At 43.0% G+C, this 24135-nt stretch overlaps 1 pseudogene; it reads right to left on the bottom strand.

The window, feature by feature from the left end:
• Positions 1 to 3719: 3719 nt before the first annotated feature.
• On the bottom strand, positions 3720 to 23738 carry LOC133907244 (peptidyl-prolyl cis-trans isomerase CYP71-like; annotated as a pseudogene).
• Between the last annotated feature and the right edge of the window lie 397 nt (positions 23739 to 24135).

The following is a 24135-nucleotide window of genomic DNA, read 5'->3' as shown; positions in this document are numbered from 1 at the left end:
GGAGGAGGAGTGGTGGGGCAAGGCGTCCTTGGGACGTACTCCTTGGGATCTTCCTCCTCCGACGAGGACACCACCGTCGTCTGGCCGTTGAAGAGGGGAACATCACCACTGCGCGCTGCCATTGTGGGCAGTTGGCTGGAGCCGACCGCCGTTGTGGTGGTACCTGCTGCCGTGAAGGACCCCATGCCAATGGCTGGTGCAGTGGGCGGCCTAACTCCAAAAGAGAAAGGCGGTAGGGGCACTGTGGCTCGAGGCGGTGAGGCTGGTGGCGGGATGGGAGCAAGGCCGCTGTTGTAGCCAAAACAGCGACGAGCACCACCGCATGAACGACAGCGGGAACGGCGAGGGCATGCATGTAGTGGCAAAACAACGACAACGAAGTTCGAAGAAGCAGGTATGCCATGTATGGGACAGAATGGATGCGCCATCTTACCTTCTGGGAGAGGCCTTTGTGCCTCTCTATATTTGTTGTGGATGATCAGTGGTAGAACTCGTGACTGATAACGTGTTATACAGTAGAAAAGTGTCGAGAGACAGAGAGAGTAGAGAGAATAATTCTTGTATTCCATTGATGATGATGTTTACATTAAATACACAGTGAAGAGTGGCAAAAGCACCTGTTGGGTGGCCAGTTGCCCCAACGGGTGTCCCCTCTTTTTTAATTGCTAATTACATCGAATAACTGTTAATGATAGTTATATGATTAATTGATCATATGCTCATGAAGCTAAGGACGTCTGTCGTAATAGTTATGCCATTTAATTTACAGATCCAGATCGTAATGAGCTGCCAGATGGAAGCACCGTAAAAGCCTCGTCAGACATCTCAGAATAGGAGTGTTGTGCTGCGATCAAAACGTATATATGTTCTCACACAGACAAGCAATGTTTGTTTTCCAGAATCTAGATGGAAATCCCCTTTGCTTTGTTTTTGCATTGTCCCTTTCTGTTTTTTGAGACAAAAAAAATTAAAAACAAGCAATAAGACCCCAGTAAAGAATTAATAAAATAAATAGAGAGGACAGATGAACAATGATAAATTGGATGCTCACATATTTATTCGAGCGTAAGAAGATATCAAACCCAGTCCTGAGATATATTAATTTATACCTGAAATTATTTGGATGTTCAAATATTTATTTGAGTGTGTAAGAAGATATCAAACTCTAGTCATGAGATATTAAAACACGAGCTTAGGATAGGATAGGACATAAGTTCTGAGATGATGCGTAACCTTACGTTTGTTGTGCATCTATATAAACACTTGCACACTTGAAAGCGATACAGATACAAGCAGTCCTCTCCTCCTCTCCAAAAGAAAAGAGCTCCCCATGGCACTTGTCAGGATCAGTAGGACAAAGATCGTGTACTTGACAGCTACTATGTTCTTGGTTCTTACAATCATGTCTTCCATCTCCCCATCCTGCCAAGCTGGGAACTGTACATACCACTACTACTCCATACTAGTTTTTAGACATGTTCTATGTAATTAGTTAACCAATCGACCTTGTTTGATTTGTATTATGTTGCATGTGTAGGTCACGGCACCGATTGCCAGTCATGGTCGCCGCTGCCACCAGTGGTGCCGTGCTTCGTGGACGATGGCTGTTCGGACGATGGATGCCGCTATCTTTGTCACAAGAAGAAGAAGGAGTATAGTGCCGCCTTCTGCAAGAAAATTGTTACTCCATGGAAGTGCTGCTGCCCACCACATTAATATGTAGTGTAATACATGCATCCATCTGTTTGATGCAAACTCAATAAACATGCTTTTCTATTACACAATGCTCTCTCCTATATATGACGACATTTATCCATAACTCTCGTGCGGACGGAAGTAGTCACTGAGTTTAGGAAAAGCTAAGTGTAAATGATGAAACGACACATTAAATGACATGATACAACATTAAATGGTATGCTACAGTCACTTCAGCTCTAATACGTGCACTATTGACACTAAATAAGCCCATGGACATCTAAAACCTTTCATCTATAATATGGCGTCCAAGACCACCCTGCCCTCCGCGGTACTGATCCTTCGGCTACTCACCTTCGCCGTGTCTCTTGCCATCATTGCGGCCAACATCGTCGAAGGCGATTTGCCGATGGCTTCAAAGACGTTTATGCGTACCACTACTACAAAAATACCTATCACAATTGGCTCAACAAAAATGTTATTTTGGAACCGCTTGTGAAAGATTATCACAAGCGGCTCCAGCAGAAAACCGCTTTCAATAGGCTCCTCATCCGAGAACCGCTTCTGATAATACTACTATCAGAAACGGTTCTATACTGAAACTGGTTTTGACACATCAGAAACGATTCCAAGGAAGAATTGATCCTGATAGTTCAAGTGTCAGACTCGATTATGTCCAAAAACCGCTTCTAAAATATTAAAAGCGATTGTCGATAGGAACCGCTTGTGATATATGCATCTTCAGAAACGGTTCTTTTTTAGAACCGCTTTGGAAACATGGACCAACAAAATAGAGCTTCTAGTTTTTAATCTTCATTCTTCCCTCCTCTCTCTTTCGTGTTGTATTAAATCACTCTGTTAAACCCTTATAGAAGGTTACAAAAATTATTCCAATTTTTTGGAGATAAGATAATTCCTAGTTAACACAAAATACGGATCTGCGGACGGGCAATCGTGCAGCCAGCAGTCCAAATGAGTGAATCGCCGGAGCAGAAGCGAAGGCCTGTGAGCCAAAGGCGTTGGCCTCTGTTCACCATCTGGCCTTGGTGCTGCCTCCAATATATTATCCTTAGAGGCTTCTTTTCAAAACGAACAGTTATAACTAACCGTCTTGGCAGATCAGATTACACATTTGAAAGAAAAGATGACTTTGCCAGACCTGAATATTTCAATGACCTCCAAATCAAGAAGCTTCACTAAGCTTGCTTGGTGTAAACAACAGACCGACCAGGCACCTCCGCCTTTTGGTTTTCTCGTTGTGCGCCTAGGCGCGTGGCGCGACCGGCCTGCTTTGAGATGATGTGCCAAAGGGTGAACGAAGCTATGGACTGAACATGATTTGCTCATTTCACTTCCGATTCCACATATGCCATATTGTTATGTGTTGCATTCATCTGAGGCCCCCCCTATTGCAAATTTGGTTTTTACGTTCTTTATGGCTTTTATTTCCTCGGTATGTCAGTTTGTAAAATATATAATGTTCAGCAGTTAAATGTAAGAAAACTCATCATTTGCCCTGACTTGATTATTAGAACTGTGATCTTCCACTGCTGCCTTCTACTCCATCTGGATGGCGCGTCTCTGTTGCCTCCCGCTGCAACGTCCTTCTGCTGCACAACGTCGCCGTCGATTGCCGCGTCAACGTCTTCAGTAGTTGCACTAATGGACTTGTCAATTGTAAACTTGTATATGTATCAGTTTCTTATTGTAATCATGCCAAATGCGTGTACTTGATGATCTTTGATATTTTTGTTAATGTGTTGCTGCAATATGTGTATGTAAGTGTACTGAATGAAATGTGACTGTTATATCCTGTTTCTCGTTGCAGAGGGCATGGCTAGCAAGTCTTGAGGCTAGCCCAACATTTGCATTTCAGGGGTAGGGATTATCTGAAGCGGTTCCAAACATGAACCACTTATGATATTAATGTTAGGAAACGGGTAGACTACACTAGGATAAATCAAAATTTCTCTACCACGTTTAATCAGGAAACTATACAAGTAGGGAATCATGAATCTTTACCACTAGACGCGTAGTGCAGCAGAAGAAGAGTCATGCGCGTCCATGAAGAGGAAGTAGTCGATCACGTCGACCACGAAGATGAAGTAGTCGATCTCGTCGTAGTGTCCTTGTTGCCGATCAGTAACGCATCAACGGCAACAGTGCCTTCACAGTATCCACACGTATAAGGATGAAATGCCGTACACGGTGTGCTAGCACCGCGCCCGGCTAGGGTATCGTACACCATTTGAGACTACAACTGATGGCACAATAAATAACATCCTAGGAGTGTCTCAAGGTGGGTCAATCTAACACCATGTTCTCTAGCATGTGTCCACATTATTGAATTGATATCTTCATATCTATGATCCGTGAAACATGATCATTTATTAGTCAATATGCTAATCTATGAATCATTATTGTCTCATATAATGATATGAGATTAAGGATCATTTAGAATAACATCATAATAAAACAAGTTTCACAAGCAAGTCATATACTTGCTGATCAATGTAAGTGATAATTATTCAAGGAACCAAATAAACAAACATATAAATATAGGCATGATACAATCTTTCACATGCACTATACTCAATCATGAAAGTATCTAATACACATAGAGCTCATGTACGCCTCATGCTTGGGCTGCGAGAGAGGCTTCGTCAACGGATCAGCAATATTCGAATATGTGTGCACCTTGCGTATCTTTACATCACCTCTATCTATGATCTCTCGGATAAGGTGATAGCGCCATAGTATGTGCTTGGACTTCTGGTACGACTTAGGCTCCTTAGCTTGTGCAATGGCTCCACTATTATCACAATAGAGATCTGTTGAACTAAATGCACTAGGCACCAGACCTAACTCAGAAACAAACTTTCTGATCCAAACAGCCTCCTTTGCATCTTCAAAAGCTGCTATGTACTTAGCCTCCATCATTGAATCGGCAATCATTTTTTCTTTGGAACTCTTCCAACTCACCACGCCTCCATTAAGGCAAAACACAAATCTAGACTACGATCTTAAATCGTCCTTGTCGGTTTGAAAGCTAGCATCAGTGTAACCATTTACAATGAGCTCCTCTTCACCTATACAAAGCGTGGAATACATGATGGACCCAATAGCGGAAGCATATGGGATCGCACTCATCCTCTCAAGCTCATCAGGTGTCGTAGAACACTGGACTCTTGTTGAGAGTGATGCCATGTGACATTGGCAAGAAACCCTTCTTGGAATTTTGCATATTGAACATTTTCAATACCTTATCAATGTACGTACTCTGGCTTAATCTGATCAGCCTTCCCAACGTATCTTTATAGATCTTTATGCCTAATATGTATGTCGCCTCTCCTATATCTTTCATTGAGAAACTCTTTCACGACGAAGATTTGACAGCATCAAGCATTGGAATATCATTCTCGATCAACAATATGTCATCTACATATAAGACCAAAAACACAAGTGCGCTCCCACTAACCTTTTTGTAAACACAAGGCTCTTCTTCATTCTTGATGAAGCCAAATCCTTTGACTACTTCATCAAAACGAAGGTTCCAACTCCGAGATGCTTGCTTCAGTCCATAGATGGACTTTTGAAGCTTGCATATCTTTCTAGTACTTTTTGAATCGACAAAACCTCCAGGCTGTATCATGTACACATCGTCACTAAGGTTTCCATTAAGGAAATTCGTTTTGAGATTCATTTGCCATATCTCATAGTCAAAATATGCAACAATCGCTAGGAGGATCCGAATAGACTTTAGCATTGCGACAGGCGACAATGTTTCATCATAATCAACACCTTGAATTTTCTTGAATCCTTTAGCCACCAACCGTGCTTTATAGATATGAATGTTTCCATCCATATCTATCTTTTTCTTAAAAACCCCATTTACACTTAATGGTTTTTACACCATCGGGCGGATCAACCAAGTTCCAAACTTGATTCTCCCGCATGGATTCTAATTCGGATCTGATGGCTCACAGCCATTTCTCAGAGTCCAGTCTTACCATTGCTTCCGTATAGTTTTTGGGCTCATCATTGTCCAATAATAATATACCGCGCTGCCCTGTGGTTACGAGCGTGAACCGTTCAGTTGCGTGACGTGCCCTTTCAGACCCACGTGGGCTGGTGGCTCAACAATATGTTTTACAATATCTTACACATCCTATTGAGATTCAGTGTGAGCTGAAATTATTTCTGGTGTTTCCTGAATTTCTTCGAGTTGCACCATGCTCCCACTAATTCTCTTTGAGAGAAACTCTTTCTCTAACACAATTCCGGGCGACAAACACTTTGCCTTCTTCCCGGTTTTAAAAATAATATCCTTTGGTTTCCCTAGGATATCCCACAAAGAAGCACTTGTTTGATTTGAGAGTGAGCTTATCGGACGTCAAACATTTTACATAAGCCTCACAACCCCATATCTTAAGAAAAGACAATGTGAGATGCTTCCCAGTCCACATCTCATATGACGTCTTTTCTACAGCTTTAGATGTAACCCTGTTTAATGTAAACGCAGTAGTTTTTAGAGCATATCCTCAGAAGGACAATGGAAGATCATATTGGCTCAGCATGGACCGGACCATGTCTAACAAGGGTCGGTTCCTCCGTTCGGATACCCCATTCCATTGAGGCATTCCTAGCGGAGTCCACTGTGGAACGATGTCCACATTGCTTTAGATGATCACCAAAATCATGGCTCAAATATTCACCCCCATGATCTAATCGTAGAAATTTAATTGTCTTACCCATTTGATTTTGTACCTCATTCTGGAACTCCTTGAACTTTTCAAAAGATCCAGACTTGTGCCTCATTAAGTAGATGTAACCATATCTACTAAAATCATCGGTGAAAGTAATGAAGCACTAAAAACCACCTCTGGCTGTAGAACTCATTGGTCTACATACATCTGTATGTATAAAGGCCAACAATTCATTCACCCTCTCACTTTGACCAGTGAAATGCGTCTTAGTCATATTGTCAAGTAAACAAGATTCACATGTATCAAATGATTCGAAATCAAATGAAGCTAGGAGACCATCTTTATAGAGCTTCTCCATGCGCCTCTCATTTATATGACCTAAGCGACAATGTCAAACATAAGTGGAATTCAAATCATTATGCCAAAGCATCTTTGCATTAATGTTATAGACACGGACATCCTCAAAATCTAGAATATAGAGTCCATTCATCAATGGATAATGACCATAGAACATGTCATTTAAATAAATTGAACAATACTTGTTCTTTATTATGACTTCAAAACCACTATCTTATTCCAAACATGAAGAAGAAATAATGTTTCTACCCAAGGTCAGAACATAATAACAATTATTTAATTCCAAAACTAACCCCGAGGGTAATGACAAGGGGTAAGTGCCAACAGCCAGTGCAGCAACCTTTCTCCATTGCTGACACAAATATCCACCTCACCTCTTGCAATACTTCTAGTCCTTCTTAGTACCTGCAATGATTTGTAAGTATGAATCATCGCACCGGTATCAAATACCTATGAATCATTAGGATGAGTAGCAAGATTAATTTCATTAACATTTATACCTGAAGTGGAAGCCTCACTTCCCTTCTTCTTCTTGAGTTCTTCCAAGTACAGCTTGCAGTTCCTCCGTCAATGGCCAAGCTTGTGGCAGTGGTGGCAAGCATCAGCAGCAGTAGAGCCAGCCTTGGACTTTCCAACAGGTTTACGCTTAGAGCTTGATATCTCATTTGAAATCTTAGCCTTGGCCTTACGCTTTCTCTTATAACTATCCTTCTGAACCATCATCACGTGACCAGAGCTTTTCTTAATGCTTTCCTCAATAGTCTTTAGCATCCCATGCAATTCAGCCATACTTGTCTCCATACTATTCATATGAAAGTTCAGAATGAACGGCTCAAAACTTGCAGAGAGCGACTGGAGAATCACATCAGTAGTCAACTCTAGGCTAAGGGGAAAACCAAGCTTTTCTAGGCTTTCAATGTAATCAATCATCTTGATCACATGAGGACTGACTAGGCTACCTTCTGCCAACCTGCACGTAAACAAGGACTTTGAGGTGTTGTACCTCTCAGCCCTAGCTTGGTTCTCAAACATGTCACGGAGTCCCACAATCATATTGTAAGCATATGTATTCTCATATTGCTTCTGAAGCTCAGAGTTCATTGTGGCAAGCATGAGACAGCTGACATCAAATGCATCATTGGTGTGCTTCTCATAAGCCTGCTTTTCAGCGGCTGTGGCACCATCTTCTAATTCAAGAGGATAGGGAACCTCTAGAATGTATTCCTTTTTCTCTTGCTTGAAAACAATTCTCAGATTATGATACTAATCAAAAAAAGTTTGTTCCATAAGCTTTTCTTTTTCAAGAATTGATCACAAGTTAATACTGGAAGCGTTACTAGCGGTAGATGCCATGATCTACAACAAAAAATAAGCATGCAAATTCAGCACTAAGTTTATGTGAATCTTCTATTAAACAATTTAACAAAAGACGCTCCACTATATGCTTTACAACTGTTTTCCCTCTAACGACATATAGTGTTCCAAGATCCATATTCATCTAAGTTCTAGTGAGCTTTGACATCACCGCTAGAAATCTAGTGACGCAAGTAAGCAACGACATGCTAATCACATCTCTATGTGACTCTTATTTATTGGGTGGCATCGAATGTCCCAGCGCCCAACATCATACCCTAAAGCCCAAAACCGTTTTGATAACTTTGTTAAGTAAACCAACACTATACTACAGATATCCAACATCCATCCCATTTAATAAGATAGTTGAAGGTACTTTACTTTGATAGACCTACCATACAATGATCAAATTTTAATAGGTGTAGCTATTAGAAGGGCATCAAGTACTCTTAATTTTTCTAAGGGAAATTATTCTATCATAATAATCATATCCACCACATATAAAATATGAAAGAATAGTATGACAAGAACATAAAAAGCATCACAGATAATCAGATTAACTGTGACATAGTATGGCCCTTCCCATAGTGATCTCCATCGCCAAGCTTCATGTCCTTATAGCCATCATGCTTGAAGGTTCCGTGATCATATACTAAGCTACTACACCTAATAGCTAGCAATGATAATATAAAGCATCACATGTCAACACGCAGGCCGTTATACAATAACATGATAGCCCTAGATTGCAATTAACGATGACACGTAAGCCACAAAATTATATGCATACATCACATACATAATAAGGCCATACCAGTCACATCATTCTCTGCAAAAACAAGTTAAGCGTAGAATCGAATTCTAATGTCATGATGTGAACATATTATTATAACAATCTAGGCATGTACGCTACGCAATGACTCGGAAATACATAGATCAAATCTATGAAATCACTATAAAAATCTCATCAGATTGATCATATCAAACCGATTTTGAGTCATTCACAATGCCTCAATTTCCACTAGATCAATCATATTGATCATCGCATGAGGTTTTCTGGAAACGATGACAACACACACAACCTTGATCAGTTGTTCTTCTAGCCATATAGCAGCGCGCGCTGTTAACCCTAATGGTGATTCTAGCCAGTAGGGGCAAGTCGCACGCACGGTCAGATGGGAGAGCAAGCTAGTCTTTTGGTCATATGGTTTCATCGATTCACACCTCATCCGATCCACATTACATTAAACCGCGCATCACCCGATTCATGTGATGAATCGATCATAAGAACACTAATAGATCCAATCTATTACTACAACATATCGACTATATGTGATAGATCCAAATAAAAAACTACGCATGTAGGCTCTGATACCACTATTAGGAAACGGGTAAGTTATGCTAGGACAAATCAAAATTTCTACAAGAAGAGGTTCTAACAACAAACTGGTTCTGATTGTCCTAGAATTAGAAGCGGTTCATTAGAGAAAGTGCTTCTGATGGTGGACTATCAAATTCTGATAGTTAAGTATCAGAAGTGGTTTTTGAATCGCTTCTGATACTCTGGACTTTCACAATCGCTTTCGAGAAAGCGGTTCCAAAACTGTTTTTGATGCTAGTTTGGAACCACTTTTGATGAGGTGTTCTGTAGTAGTATACCGTAGTGTACAGGTGAGTTCATGGGCATCTGCTCGTTCGGTTTCACCTATGACGTGAAGTGCTTCATCCATTGGGCATTCCCCGACTCTGTCTTGACACAGTCACTTGACAAGCTCCACCAAGACACATGGATGTAGAGGTTCTTTAAGCTGGCCTACGCCTGCTCCACAGGGCTCATGCTGGTGGCCATCGCATGCATGGCACTCACGATCATGGTCTCCGGCTACTTGCTCATCACGACATGGAAGATTATGATGATAGTCGCAGGGAGCCTGCCAGGTGTTGTTAGGATCAAGCATGAGGCTAGCCATCTCCTCGTGTCCTCTCTGCTATGACTTCTAGACCTAGATAGGAGTCGATCGCTGTGAGGAACCGTTCAAACAATATTCTAATTAATTACCAGGAGGATCATTATCCATAATCACAACCTCGATTATTAACCAGAATATCATCCCGGTAGTCCCAGCACGTGTTTTGTGCCCAAGGATCGGAACACATGCATTCCAACATGTGCATCACAACATAGCTTAATAAAGAGCGAGTAATAAACATTTATATTACAAGTATTAAGCATGCAACTGATTTCAACAATTTACAACAAAAGTGAGTTAGGAGGAGACAAAACCCCTCGACTCATAACCACAAAAGCACTACGCAGTGGAAAGTTAAACTTATGAACAACAAAAGAGAACGGTGCCACATGCCCTTAGGCACCATCTCAACACGCCACCTTCAAAGTAGGATGCACTACTCTTGCCCGCCACCCTGATCGGCAGGCAGGAAGTAGCCAAAAACAGCCTCTTCCTCAGCAGCAGCAATACTTGCAACAACTTAAGGGCAGCACCCTGAGTAGAAAGGTACTCGCAAGACTTAAACAATATGGATATATAATATTCCGACTCCAAGGATTATGCATTGAGCTGTTAGCAAGGACAGGCCATAAGGTTAAGTAAAACATATGCGGTACGCAACCTAGACATATATGTGTGAGCATCTATACTTAACCAAACATGACATTCTACCCTGCAATAACCAACTGAACATAAATGAAACTGCAACATAAGTACTTGAACAATTAAGTAAACTGAACCAACTCATCCATCACCATAATAATCGAACCATCAACCACATATCCGAACCACCAACCACATACGAGAACTCTATGACCGGGTGCAAATGAAACAATAGCATGCTCATGACTAAGAGCGCAGCAGTTCAAACTGTTTATACACCCTCAGGGGGATACTCCTGGACACACACGACATGAGGACCATATGGCTTGTGCCACCCGCTAAAGTGCACACAAGGGGGTACTCGTGACAACCTTTCCCAACCAGCTCCAACCGTGTGGATCATGCATTGCTCGGCGCAGCGGTACTAGAACTACTCCCGGAGCAAACTAGTACCACTTGCAAGCCCACCCTCTCACATTGTCGATGTTCAGGCCCACAAAGCCATAGCTGCGAAGGTATTCGGCTCGCCTTACCATTAGATCGGCATGTGGTGAGTAAGGTAAGTGCTAAAGCCAACTACCTCGACAATCAGCCTTAAACGATGCAAGAGGTCTACGGTGCTCGGGTTCCTTTCCCGAACTGCCCCCATGACTTTCCTTCGAGGAAGACGTCACCCCTAACACCGCCCACATCCCGTCTCATACTCACCACTCATCCAACCAACATCCACATAACTATATATGTGAATAATTAGTAAGCCCTACGCTTGCGAACAACGGTCGAACCATTGCTCATCTTCTACCAAGGACCTATGCATTGCTAAGTATTCGATCGACTCTTAGACATTTACCACGTTACCAAGGTTACAAGGATATAGATGAATAATTCAAGGTAGGGATTATGCAATCAACATAGGTTCTACCATAAAAACCTAACATCGACTCCCTATACATACAAACCTATACATAAGCATAGTTTATCAATATTTAGATTTCATTCAATTCGATAAAGGTGCAATATGATAGATGCTTGCCTTGCTGCTCAGGTAGCTGCCTATAGTTACCCATGAAACACTCGCTGAAATCCGGAAGATCGAAGTTGTCTTCGACCACGGTCACCTCCCGCTCCAGCTCCTTGTTAGCTAAACAAGAACGCGTGCAATGGTGAGCATGATTGAATGCAACAAGGCATGCCACAATGCTTAACAACATGCTAGAAGTAGAAGATATGCGAATCAATGCAATACTAAACGAAAACCAGAAAATAGCAGCCATCCAGAGTATCCGGATTGGTTCGGAGTATCCGGGCTCAGACCCTCCGAGTGACCCTCCGGAAGAGGTGCTCGATTGCTGCTTTTTATTTGACTGGCCCGGAGTATCCGGGTGAATCCGGAATGTCTGAGTTCCGGAGTATCCGGGCCATCCTCTGGTGAAGATTCTCAATTAGCACTATTCTAACTTGACTCGGAACCTCCGGGTTGGTTCGGACTATTCGGGACGTGCTGGACACTCCGAGTGAGGTTCCGAATGAAGCTCTCGGCTACACGATCACATAACTACCCAGAGTCTCTGGGTTTGTCCGGATAATCCGAGTGCTACAGACTTGGGTTCTTCACGATTTTTTCCCTCGGGTGATTTAACTCATTTTACAAATCTGTGCTACACAAATGTGTACATGCCCTATCCAAGAGATCCTAAATCAAACTCGCACCCTAAACCCTAACCAATTTTGAACACAATTCAACGGACAAATTCTATTGAACCCGGAGTATCCGGGTGAGTCCAGAGTATTCGAGTCAACCTAGAAAACCTGTTCTCGAGTGGATTTTTGGTTGATTCAAGTTGCGATCTTTTCCAAGCCCAAAGGGGACATGTTAGGGATAGTCCAAGGGTATTAGAACTTACTCAAAAACTATCAACACGACTCTAGAGCTCATTTTCGACCAAAACTCCATTTTTGCTCCAAAAAGCTCAAGAATGCCAAGAACTTCAAGAACTACTCGATTCTTCCACGAAAATGAAAATGGATTGGATAGATGAGTAGCTCATGAGCTAGAGAATGCAATGGTACCACATGCATACCTTGAATCCTCTACTTGAGCTTGGATTTTGGGAAGAAAAGGGAGAGAGAGCTTGAGCTTGAGTGAGAGAGGGAGGGGGCAGCAGCTGTGTGCTGCACTTGGTGGGAACGTGGGGAGTGAGGAGAGGAGAGAGAGGGGGTAGGTGGAGTGCTGCCCACTTGAGAGAGGGAGTGGGTGGGATGGTGGGCCCACATGTTAGAGAAAATGGTTATTTCCAATACAATTTCTATTCTTTTCTCCCCCAATTTTCTTCTCTCATCCAAATGATTTTTAACGAAGTGCATTAGTGCTTCGAATTACCATTACAAAATATTAAGCATAATGCTTAAGAAGCATGATTTTGCTTAAATGCGTGATTAAGAATTTGGGACATGACAATCATGATGTACCTCAAGCTCACTCTCTTTTTTCTCCCAAAATCCGAGCTCAAGTGGAGGATTCAAGGTATGCATGTGGTACCATTTCATTATCTTGCTCATGAGCTACTCATCTATCCAATCCATTTTCGTTTTTGTGGAAGAATCGAGTAGTTCTTGAAGTTCTTGGTGTTCTTGAGCTTTTTGGAGCAAAAATGGGGTTTTGGTCAAAAATGAGCTCTAGAGTCGTGTTGGTAGTTGATGAGTAAGTTCTAGTACCCTTGGACTATCCCTAACATGTTCCCTTTAGGCTTGGAAAAGATCGCAACTCGAATCAACCAAAAATCCACTCGAGAACAACTTTTCTGGGCTGGCTCGGATACTCTGGACTGACCCGGATACTCCGGGTTCAGCAGAATTTGTCTGTTGAATTGTGTTCAAAATTGGTTAGGGTTTAGGGTGCGAGATTGGTCAAGGAGGTGGAAGATCATGTTCTAAATATCTGCAAGAGTCTTCTCACAGCTCAATCTCGGCAGAAGAGCTATGTGGATCGCCGCCGTCGAGAGCTCACATTTGAGGTTGGAGATCATGTGTACCTTAAAGTATCGCTTCTCAAAGGCGTGCGAAGGTTTCAAGTCCGAGGCAAGCTAGCGCCTCATTATGTGGGGCATTTCCAGATTATTGCTCAACGTGGAGAGGTGGCATATCAACTGGACTTGCCTCCGTCCCTCTCCGCCGTGCATGATGTCTTCCATGTGTTGCAACTGAAGAAATACCTCTGAGTTCCAGCCGAGGTCATTGATGTTGCACCTCAAGAGTTGTAGCCGGATCTTACATATTGTGAGCGACCTATCCAGATATTGGATGTAGCGGAACGCAAAACTCAGCGACATTCCATAAGATTCATCAAAGTCCAATGGAGCAACCACTCGGAAGACGAAGCAACTTGGGAGCGTGAGGACAAGATCCGCTCCGAGTATCCCGAGCTCTTTGAAGGCTTGGAAAAGTTGTTGTAAATTTTGCACAATTGAAACATTTCTCATGAATGTGTTCATTGCCTTGTTAAATGGAAATGTGCATTGGATTCTATCTCTCACAGCGTGGTTCCTAGACTCATCGTGCTCTTCCCCGACTCGTACCGAATCTCGGGGCAAGATTCTTTTTAAGGGGAGGGAGGTTTGTCACGTCCCAAATTCCATAATCACATAATTAAGTATAATTATACTTCTTAAGCATTATGTTTGATTTTGTGTAATTCGTTTTACGACTCTAGAGCGGTTCGTTTAAAGTCATTCGGATGAGAGAAAGAAATTCGGGAGAGAAAAGAATTAAAGTCGCAATTAAAACAGACCTCTTTCTCTCTAACATGTGGGATTGGAGTTCTTCGATTTCCCTCCATTTCCTCCACTTCCCAACGGTCACCAGCCTCCACAAGCATCTTGAGTAAGTCTCTTAGGCTCCCCATGGCAAGAATTCATGATTTGGTTGATCGATTTCGAGTTTTAGCAAAGTTCATGAGTTTTTGAGGTTTTGGACCAAAATGAGGATTTAGATGAGATTTGAGCTAGGAATCGAGTTGCTAGGTTGATGAGTGAATTCTAGACTCCATAAACCATCTCAAACATGTTCCTCTTTAGTTGGAAAAGATTGCATTTCGATTTGGCAAAATTTTCCCCAAATCAGAGAAGTTCTAGGAAGTGCGGAGTATCCACATAAAACTGCGTATAGTCCACAGAAGTGCAGAGGCTCCGCACCAAAGTGCGGAGGGTCCACACTTTCTGGAAAAATGGCAATTTGAATTATATTCAAGATTTTCTTAGGGTTAAGCTATAAAGTTAGTCTAGAACCCTTAGTATGGTATATGCGCAGGAGTATGTAGCATATATTCAAGTTTGGAGTTAAATCGATCGACGAATCGTCGAAAACACATTTTCAGCCCAGGTCCATAGTGTCCGGACAGAAGTTCGGAGGGTCCGCACATGTCCAGAGTATCCGGAGAATTCTCCGGATAGTCCGGAGTTTTCCTGAGTTGCGCAATGTCTGGATGTTCCGCATAATTTTACGGATAGTCCGCATATGTCCAGAGGTTCCAGAGAATTCTCCAGAGGTTCCGCACTTTCGGCAACTTTTCAAATTGGTTTGAGTCCCAATTTTGTTCTAGCTCGTATGTTTGCACTTTTAACATGTTTTGTGCATCTTATGGCATGCATTGTTGCATTTCATCCATACTGACGGCATTGCATGCGTTATTCTTTTTAGAGATCGCCGAACCGACGATCCCGACAAGTGAGGGTGATTCGGAGGCACCCCACCTTTGTGAGCCAGTGCATCAAGGTAAGCAACTAAGCATATTGATCCCTCTTATGTAATTGGATAAGTCTAAAATTGATGAAATATGCTTATGTATGTATGCATGTTTAGTGAGTCAGTGTCGGGTACCAATGGGTAGAACCTATGCCGATTGCATTCATCTACTACAATACTTATGTATTTACATTCCTTGTAGCCTTGAGGTGTTGTCAATGTCTAGGTATGAGTTCGACTTATATGCTTAGCCATGCTTAGGTCATTCGATAGAAGTCAAATGACGGTGCATTCCGTTGTTCACGAGCATAGGACCTTCTTATGATTATATACACTTGTTGAGGTTGACATGGTTGTATGAGTGGTGAGTATGAGACGAGATTTGGGCGGTGTTAGGGGTGTCGTCTGCCTCGGTGGAAAGTCCAAGGGGCAGGTCGGGGGAGGAAACCCGAGCACCATAGACCGCTTGCATCGTTTAAGGCTGATCGCCGGGGTAGTTGGCTTTAGCACTTACCTTACTTACCACATGCCGATCTAATGGTAAGGCGAGTCAAATACCTTCGCAGTTGTAGCTTTATGCGCGTGGACATCGACGGTGTGAGCAGGCAGGCTTGTAAGCAGTACTAGTTTGCTCCGAGAGTAGTTCTAGTATCGTCACGCCGAGCGATGCATGCCTCACATGGTTGGGGCTATGTGGGAAAGGTTGTCACGAGTACCCCCTTGTGTGCACTTTAGCGGGTGGCACAAGCTGTATGGTCCTCGTGTCGTGTGGGTTCAGAAGTATCCCCCTACAGGGTGTATAAACAGTTCGAACTGCCGCGCTCTCGGTCATGAGTATGCTATTGTTTTATTTGCACCCGGTCGTAGAGTTTCGAGTATGGTTTGTGGTTCGGTATGTGGGAGATGGTGATGTGGGCACTTGTTACTTATTGATATACATGTTGTTACAGTTGCACTTGTTCAGTTGTTAGATGCAGGGTGGCTTTCATATGTTTTGGTAAAGTTTCAGTCACTCACACATATATCCAGGATGCTTAGTGCATATGTTTTACTTAACCTGTGGTTCATCCTTGCTAATGATCAATACATAATCCTTGGAGTCTAGCTATGTTTATGTGCTCTATATGGTTTAAGTCTTGCGAGTACCTTCATACTCATGCCTACGCTTTCAGGTACTCCTGTTGCTGAGGAAGAGGCGATGTTTGGCTACTTTGTGCCCGCCGATGTAGGTGGTGGGCAAGAGTAGTGCATCCTATCCTGGGTGGTCGTGCTTTTGTGATGGAGCCTAAGGGCATATGGCTCCATCCCCCTTTTGTTGTGTAGCTTTTAGTCTTCCGCTACTTAGGTCTTTTGTTGGTTAGAAGTTGAGCAGGTTTTAGTCTCCTCCTAGCTCTCTTTTGCTGAAAATTGTGATAACTTGTTGCATGCTTAAGAACTTGTAATATAATGTTAATTACTCGCTCTTTCTTAAGCTGATGTACATGTTGGAAAGGCATGTGTTCTGATCTTGGGCACAAATCACGTGCCGGGACTACCGGGATGATATTCTTGTTAATCATCGAGGTTGTGATTATGAATAATGATCCTCTTGGTGATTAATTAGAATATTATTTGGACAGTTCCTCACACTTTGGGAGGCATGGCTCCGAGAGATGGAGGCCTCGGGAGGCATGGCTTCCAGAGATGGAGGTTTCGGGAGGTATTGCTTCGGGAGATGGAAGCGTCGGGAGTCATGGCTCCGGAAGGTGGTTACTCCGGAGCCTAGAAGTTTGAAAGCAGCCTTCGGGAGGTGTGGGTCCATGGGCATGGGCTAGCTGGGCCAAGGTGCCGTCTGGGGTCCTTAACAATAACCCCAACAACTATCTCAAAACAACACATTAGTGATGGGTGATAAATACCATTAGTGACGTGTTTTATACCCGTTACTCTAAACACGTCACTAATAATGACTCATTAGTGACGGGTCTGGATCCAGACCCGTCACTGATGCGGATCCATACCCGTTACTAATGAGCACTTGTAAACCCCAAAAAAAAGGAAATAGCTACAATATACAAAAGCCCGAAAGCCACTAATGAACACATATAGTACATCATTTGGTTGTTCGAATTGCTACAATATACAACAGAAAGCCAATTAAAGACACCTACAACTATAAAATAGCATTTCCAAGAAACAGAAAAACAAGCACTGAAGACATGCAAAAGAACTAATTACATAGGAAGAATCACAACATATGACGCTAACATATTTAAACAACAACTTAACTTCCTTTGATCAATCACTGCACTTTTCAAGCACTCATTTCTTCCCCATTTGAATCCATGAGACTTATGAGAAAAATATACCTTAAAGCCTTTGTTCTGAGAAACTTCGATGATACTTTCCCTTGTTATACCAGGCAATGTTCCATTAATTGCAAGAGTAGAAATAACATTGCCCTGGTGCAAAAAGATAAGAAAAAAAATTCCATCATGTCACTATAAACTTGAATAATAAACCCATAGTCCTCACTTAAGTGAAATAAAATTCCTCAAGAAAAATCATATAGCTGAAAGTTACTCCTAAATAGAAAGACATGTCTAAATTCATATGTATGAATGAGCAATTCATCCTCCAGGGAATAATGAGCACTTGAAAAATCCAAGTAAGATTCACCTTCTCTGTAGTGCATGAATAAGGACAATCATATAGCTGCTCTATCATGAATAAGGAAACTAGAGAAACATTTTATAGTTTCTGCAAATTCTTTACCTGTCCATTTAGTGCACACTCACTCTTCTTTGGTACCATATTCGAAGTACCAGAACATCGGGGAAAAATTCAGTAAGAGTCTATGGCAGCAATAGTAATAATAGAGAAGAATGGGAAATCACAAGAGCTGCAAGCAGTCGAAAGGAGCCGTAGTCAAAAGCTGCTGCAAGCTTTTTTAGATGGACTAGTCTCCCGGTTGCACCAAGAGATCATGCCAAATTCCAAAACAAAGCCCCATCATCAGGAATCTACCACTCCTATCCCAAACAAACCAGGCATCAGATTGGGGATCTGAATGCATATGGAGTCAATCGATGCCTACCAACACGAATCAAAGAAACCTACAATAAATAAGCCCTAAATAGTGCCCAAAATTATGGGGAGATTGCACGGTGTGGAGACAGAGAGAGGGAGATGGGGGATGGGGGTGGGCGCGCGTACAAACTTGCCGGCCTCCTTGGCCTTGGTCATCTGGGTGTCAAACTCCTCCTTGGTGTGGCACGTGATCACGACACCCTCCTTGGCCGCCATTCTTCTGCTCTGCTCCTTCCTTCCTCGAGAACATAGTGCAGATTAAGATTTCTCTCGGGGGGTGCCGGCATGGTCGGCGTTGATCTGGGCCTTACCGGCATGGTCGGCGTAGACCTAGGCATCCAACGGAGCCGATGGCCGTGCGCCGCCGGCGTCCATGGCTGGTGCGGCTGGGCCTGCCTGACTGGTGGGGTCGTGGCTAGAGGTGGAGGAGGTGAGGGCAACGACAGCCATGGGGGCGAGGGCAGGGAAGGGCGAAATGGGATTTGAGGTGAGGTGGGGTGGGGAGGGATGCGTGTGCGAGTGAGCTGGCGGCGGCGGCGATAGGCACGGGGCGGGCTCTATGGTTGCCCACCCGTGGTTGCCTGGGCCGGAATGGCCGCCTGGGCCATGGCCTAGGTTGCATGGATCCTCCCATATTCGCATTAGTGATGGGTGCTTTCAACATACATCATTAATGAATTTCACATTAGTGACGGGTGTTGTTATCACTCGTCACTAATGAGTGGTCTCTCTATAACCCATCACTAATGACTGTATCATTAGTGATGTGTTGTGAAGTGATTCGTCAGTGTTATCATTAGTGGCAGGTGATGTCTAGACCTATCACTAATGAGCTATCATTAGTGATGGGTCTGAGACGGGTCCTAACCCAAGATGTACTGAGCAGCTATCATTAATGACGTGTCTCCTTTGTTGATTTCTTACATAGTGAATACTACTATCAGAAGTGGTTTTGTACTGCAACTAGTTCTAATACATCAGATTTCGATCCAAGGAAGAATTGATTATGTTAGTTCAAATGTCAGAAGCTGTTCTGTCAAAAAAAAACTGCTTTTGAAATATCAAAAGCGGTTGTCCGTGGGAACTGCTTCTGATATATGCATCTTCAGGATCGGTTCTTTTTGAGAACCGCTTTGGAAACATGGGCCAATAAAATAGAGCTTCTAGTTTTTAATCTTCACTAGTTTTTTGCCCGTGCGTTGCAACGGGCGCCAAAAGTTTGTTAAATAAAAATAAATTATCTATTCGTGCATTGCAACGGACGCCAAAAATTTGTTAAAAAAATATGACGTAACACACGTGGATCGTCCCCGACCTGGGGGAAGCCGGATCTGGCGAGGGAAGGCAGAGGAGAGCAGCTGACCGGGGGAGGCGGAGGAGGGCTAAGAAGGGTGAAGGAGGGCTGGGAGAGAGAGAGAGAGAGAGAGAGAGAGAGAGAGAGAGAGAGAGAGAGAGAGAGAGAGAGAGAGCACCGGATGGATAAGGCCGGTCCTCGGCGAAGGCGGCGATCTCGGAGAAGGCGATGATGCGGGCGGAGTTGAGGCCAAGCTCCCGCGCGAGCAACAAGCCACATCACCCGCCAGCAGCAGATCGAACGGGGGAGGCAGGCCTCCAGACTCCAGTGGCCTGGTCCTGGAACAAAAACACTTGAAATAAGAAATAACAATATAACATATATGAACAAACTTTCAAAGAGGAAGTCACTATGCAAAAGCAGAAACCAGCCAATGAAAAACCCTCCAGAGATGATAGAATGGCATACCTAAAGAGATATATTCGATGCTTCTTGAAAGCGCAACATAGCAGTGTTGGGTCTGATAAAGGTTCCTTGCTATCATTGACATTGGTAGCTACTGAAGGAATTTTTCTAAACTTCTCGTTGCCATTGTCGCCTTGGTATAGAGCAATTTTCAGATACCTTTCATTGTTCTCTACCTTTCCCAAGATACGGGAAACCTTATTTGTGTGCAAGTTTACAATCTGCACATATGTATGATAAGGATAGTAAGTTTTACAGCAAGTTGTTCAGTTCAATAGCAAAAAATGGCGAAAAAAGTGCATAATGATACCACCATATGAGCATGGCACGATGATTATCTATTTAAGCAGTCAGTTGCTCAAGAGTGCAGACATATATGATAAGCCCCAGCTAGACACATAGGGAACCAAGATACTGCAAGACTTCTTTGCTTTTCACTTTTTACTTTAGGAGCGACTACTAAGGCCCCAATGTCTGTACTCAATAGGTTATTTAAAATGTAATAAAAATAACTATATATAATATAAATGGTCTAATACTATTCAAGAACACAAATCACCAAATTAGCATACCTTTATGCCCAAAAGGGTAGCATAAATAAGAAAGTTACAGTATTAGGTTGTGGAACATTTTTTGTGTTCTCTATTTCCTTCTCAACAGCCATTCGACGCCCAAAATCAATAGCGTCAAGATGATACAATGGAACATCACTTCTTTGAAGATCTTGTGCCACCTACAAATCATAATATTCAATTGAAATAAGAATGCAACATAGTTACCTTTCATATGCAAATATTTGCCAGAGAAGCTTCTTACCTCAAGGGACTCATCATATACACATCTTAGTTTCCTATTTTTAAACCAAAATACCTGTATCCTGCGATCAGGGGATGTGACGGCAAATTGAGCGCCATCGTTGCTCATCTGAAAACAACCAGCTCATTTAGCAGAGTTATTCAATGTACAATCTGAAGGACAAGACTGGCCATCAGGCCATCATTTCTATGAAGTGTCAGATTTGACAACACAATAGGCTGAGTTTATTGTGTCCAATGATTTACTTCGACATCATTTTTCTTTCAGCTAATCATACACAGTTCAGAATATAGTGCTCTATCCCTATCCCTAAATAATAAGATAAGATGGATATGCCAAGTCTAAAGTCTTACAAATTCAGATACCCCTGTCATCTAACTATTGTTAGAATAAAATGAAAAAGGAAAATCTAGTTGCATAGTAGTATAATCTCAGTGGGATTGTGGGAATACCCTTATTCTGCTGCAAAGCATTCAAGCCCATTGTTGTCCAATTGTATGCCTAATTATTCTATGAATAAAGAAAAAAGATATGTAAATCATTTTAGGAATATAAAAAGTACCTCGATAGCAGACACACTCGTCTTATATTTTGCAATTTCAAATAGATTTGTGCCTGTTTTCAAACGAAATCTCACCCTGCGCAAAGCAAATAGCAACATTGAGTGTTGGTAAGTCTAAGTTTATGCGTTCACCAAGGGGGAGAATGGACATCTATTACAAAGGAAATCGTAGGAACATACTGATAGAGTGATAGGATTCACAAAAGATGGAGAGAAAAAAGGAAAATCCGAACCAGAAACAGCTAGGTAGGCTGTTATCAAGCAAGGAAGTGATTCAGAACAAGATTAAAGCTGAGAAATCGATTATGTTATTCCTTGAACAATTTTATTTTTACCAAACATAATATGATCTAATTGGATCTCACTGCGATGAACATATATTATCTGGTATGTTTTTCCAGTTACAATGTTTTCAGCAAAAGTAGTGGAAGATGCAAACATGTGCTCAAGCTTGCAGTTGTTCATCAGAACAATAGGAGAATGTTTTGGCAAAGATAAATGAAGCTACATAATGTTGAAAATAACTGCAAAGGGGCAGCAACATACTCATGTTCTGGAAACTTTAGGGTAGATGGAGACCAGTATTCCAACAGTCCTTTGGCGTTAGCAGATATCATAACATCATGGACATGGTTATATTTCAAAACTTTGACAGGGCCAGCATGAATCTGTAGTTAAAGAAGAAGCTCATACAGTAGGTATCCTCTTGTAAATTCATAGAAATTATACATACAAACATGGAAGGCAACAAGAGAATACCTCTTTGGATATGATTGGATCGTTTGAACCGGATTGAGTATTATATATGTGAATAGATGGGGTATTTCTGTCACTAACAGCAAGTTTTTGTTTAACATCCCCTTCTCGATAAACCCACTCAATAGTCCCAGGAACAAATGGAAGACACATCATGAACATCATGTCATAGTTTACAACATCATAACCTTCACAGACTGATTGCTGGATATCGTGCAGCAAAGTAAACCATCAACACTCACCTGCAATACTGAATCATGCTATAATTTATAGTTGTTCGTATTACCACACGTAGGAGCGATAACTAAGAGTAGCAACAAGCAAGCCAAAGAACACCTTATGTTTAATCAAAAAAGAAAAAAATGTATGTGGCATAAGATAGGTCACATGAATGTAACAACTTCCTCTTAGTCGAGGAAATGAACTTAAGAATGTGCACACTCACAGCTAAGCCTTCGATGGGACTGAGATGAGACCGAAAATGTTTAGCAAATTCAATCCAAGTAGGTTTCTTCTTCCAAAACTTCAGATATCCTAGAAAAGAAGAAAAGAAGGGCAATTAAGCCCCCATCTCAGACACTGCAACAGACAGTGTTCCCTATAAGCTCAATAAAAATTTATTCGAGCATAGATCCAAACTCTTCAAACAGAATTATCCATTAAGCACTAAAGTTGAATCCACAGCAATCACACCACAGAATAGTTTGACATTTCAGCATATATTGCTGACAAATCATAAAATTCAGCCCAAGTAGCAGGTAGCTAAAGCTAATCCATCTACTACCACAAACCACTATCACACACGAAATAAAATATGACGCTGAGACGAGAGTGTTAGAGGGTTCACAAGCAGATCAAGAAACAGGCAGATCGGGAGGCAATATTGATGCCCAATGCACACCCAAAGCAATAGATCAAGAAATGAGGATCCGGGGGACGACCTGGGTCATGGTCGCTGGACTGGTACTGCTGCTGCTACTGTGCCTGCTACATCAGGAGCGCCTGTTGCAGCTGCTGATGCCGGAGACTCTACTGCTACTGCTAGTGACTGCCCCCGGTGCTGTTCATCTTCTTCTCCTTCGGCTACAGGCTACTCAGCTGAGGCGAAGACCAGATCGGAACCCCGGCAAAACGAATCCACGTGGAGCGTCCTGGAGGAGATCGACGGGCTGGGAGGGGGATCGGCTGCTCACATCGGCGCAGGCGTGGAGCTCCATGGCTGGCACGTCGGCCGCATCGGCGGCGAAGGAGAGGCCGCCGTCGTCGCCGGCTGGGAAGCCTACGCAGTTCTCAACCACGGACATGTCCAGCTTCATGGCGTTGCGTGGCGGCGGGGCCGAGGGAGGCGCGGCCGGGGTCGACGGAGGGAGGTGGCACGGCGGAGGCCGGCGACGAGGCAAAGGCGACGGTCCGATGCAGCGCTGGGAGATTCGATTTCGGGAGCAGGGTGAGGAGGATGGGGTGCGGGCGGACTAGCCGGGGGCGGCGGAGGGGGGACGTGGGCTTGCGGATGGAGAGCTGGCGGCAATTTTGGGAGCAGGGCGAGGCTGAGGAGGAGGGCGCGGGTGTGCGGACGAAGGCATGGTCGTCCGATCGGGTGAGCGAACAAGCGGATGGACGGACGGAGGACATGGACGGAGGAATCGACAGAGGATTCATTGGACGGACGGATCACGTCTTACAGCTTTTTTAAGTAGGAGAGATTTCTCCCTC

Source organism: Phragmites australis, chromosome 24, assembly GCF_958298935.1.
Source record: "Phragmites australis chromosome 24, lpPhrAust1.1, whole genome shotgun sequence".
In the NCBI taxonomy this organism is placed as follows: Eukaryota; Viridiplantae; Streptophyta; class Magnoliopsida; order Poales; family Poaceae; genus Phragmites; species Phragmites australis.
The sequence above is the reverse complement of the archived record's forward strand: the minus strand, read 5'-3'. Positions and strand labels throughout refer to the sequence as shown.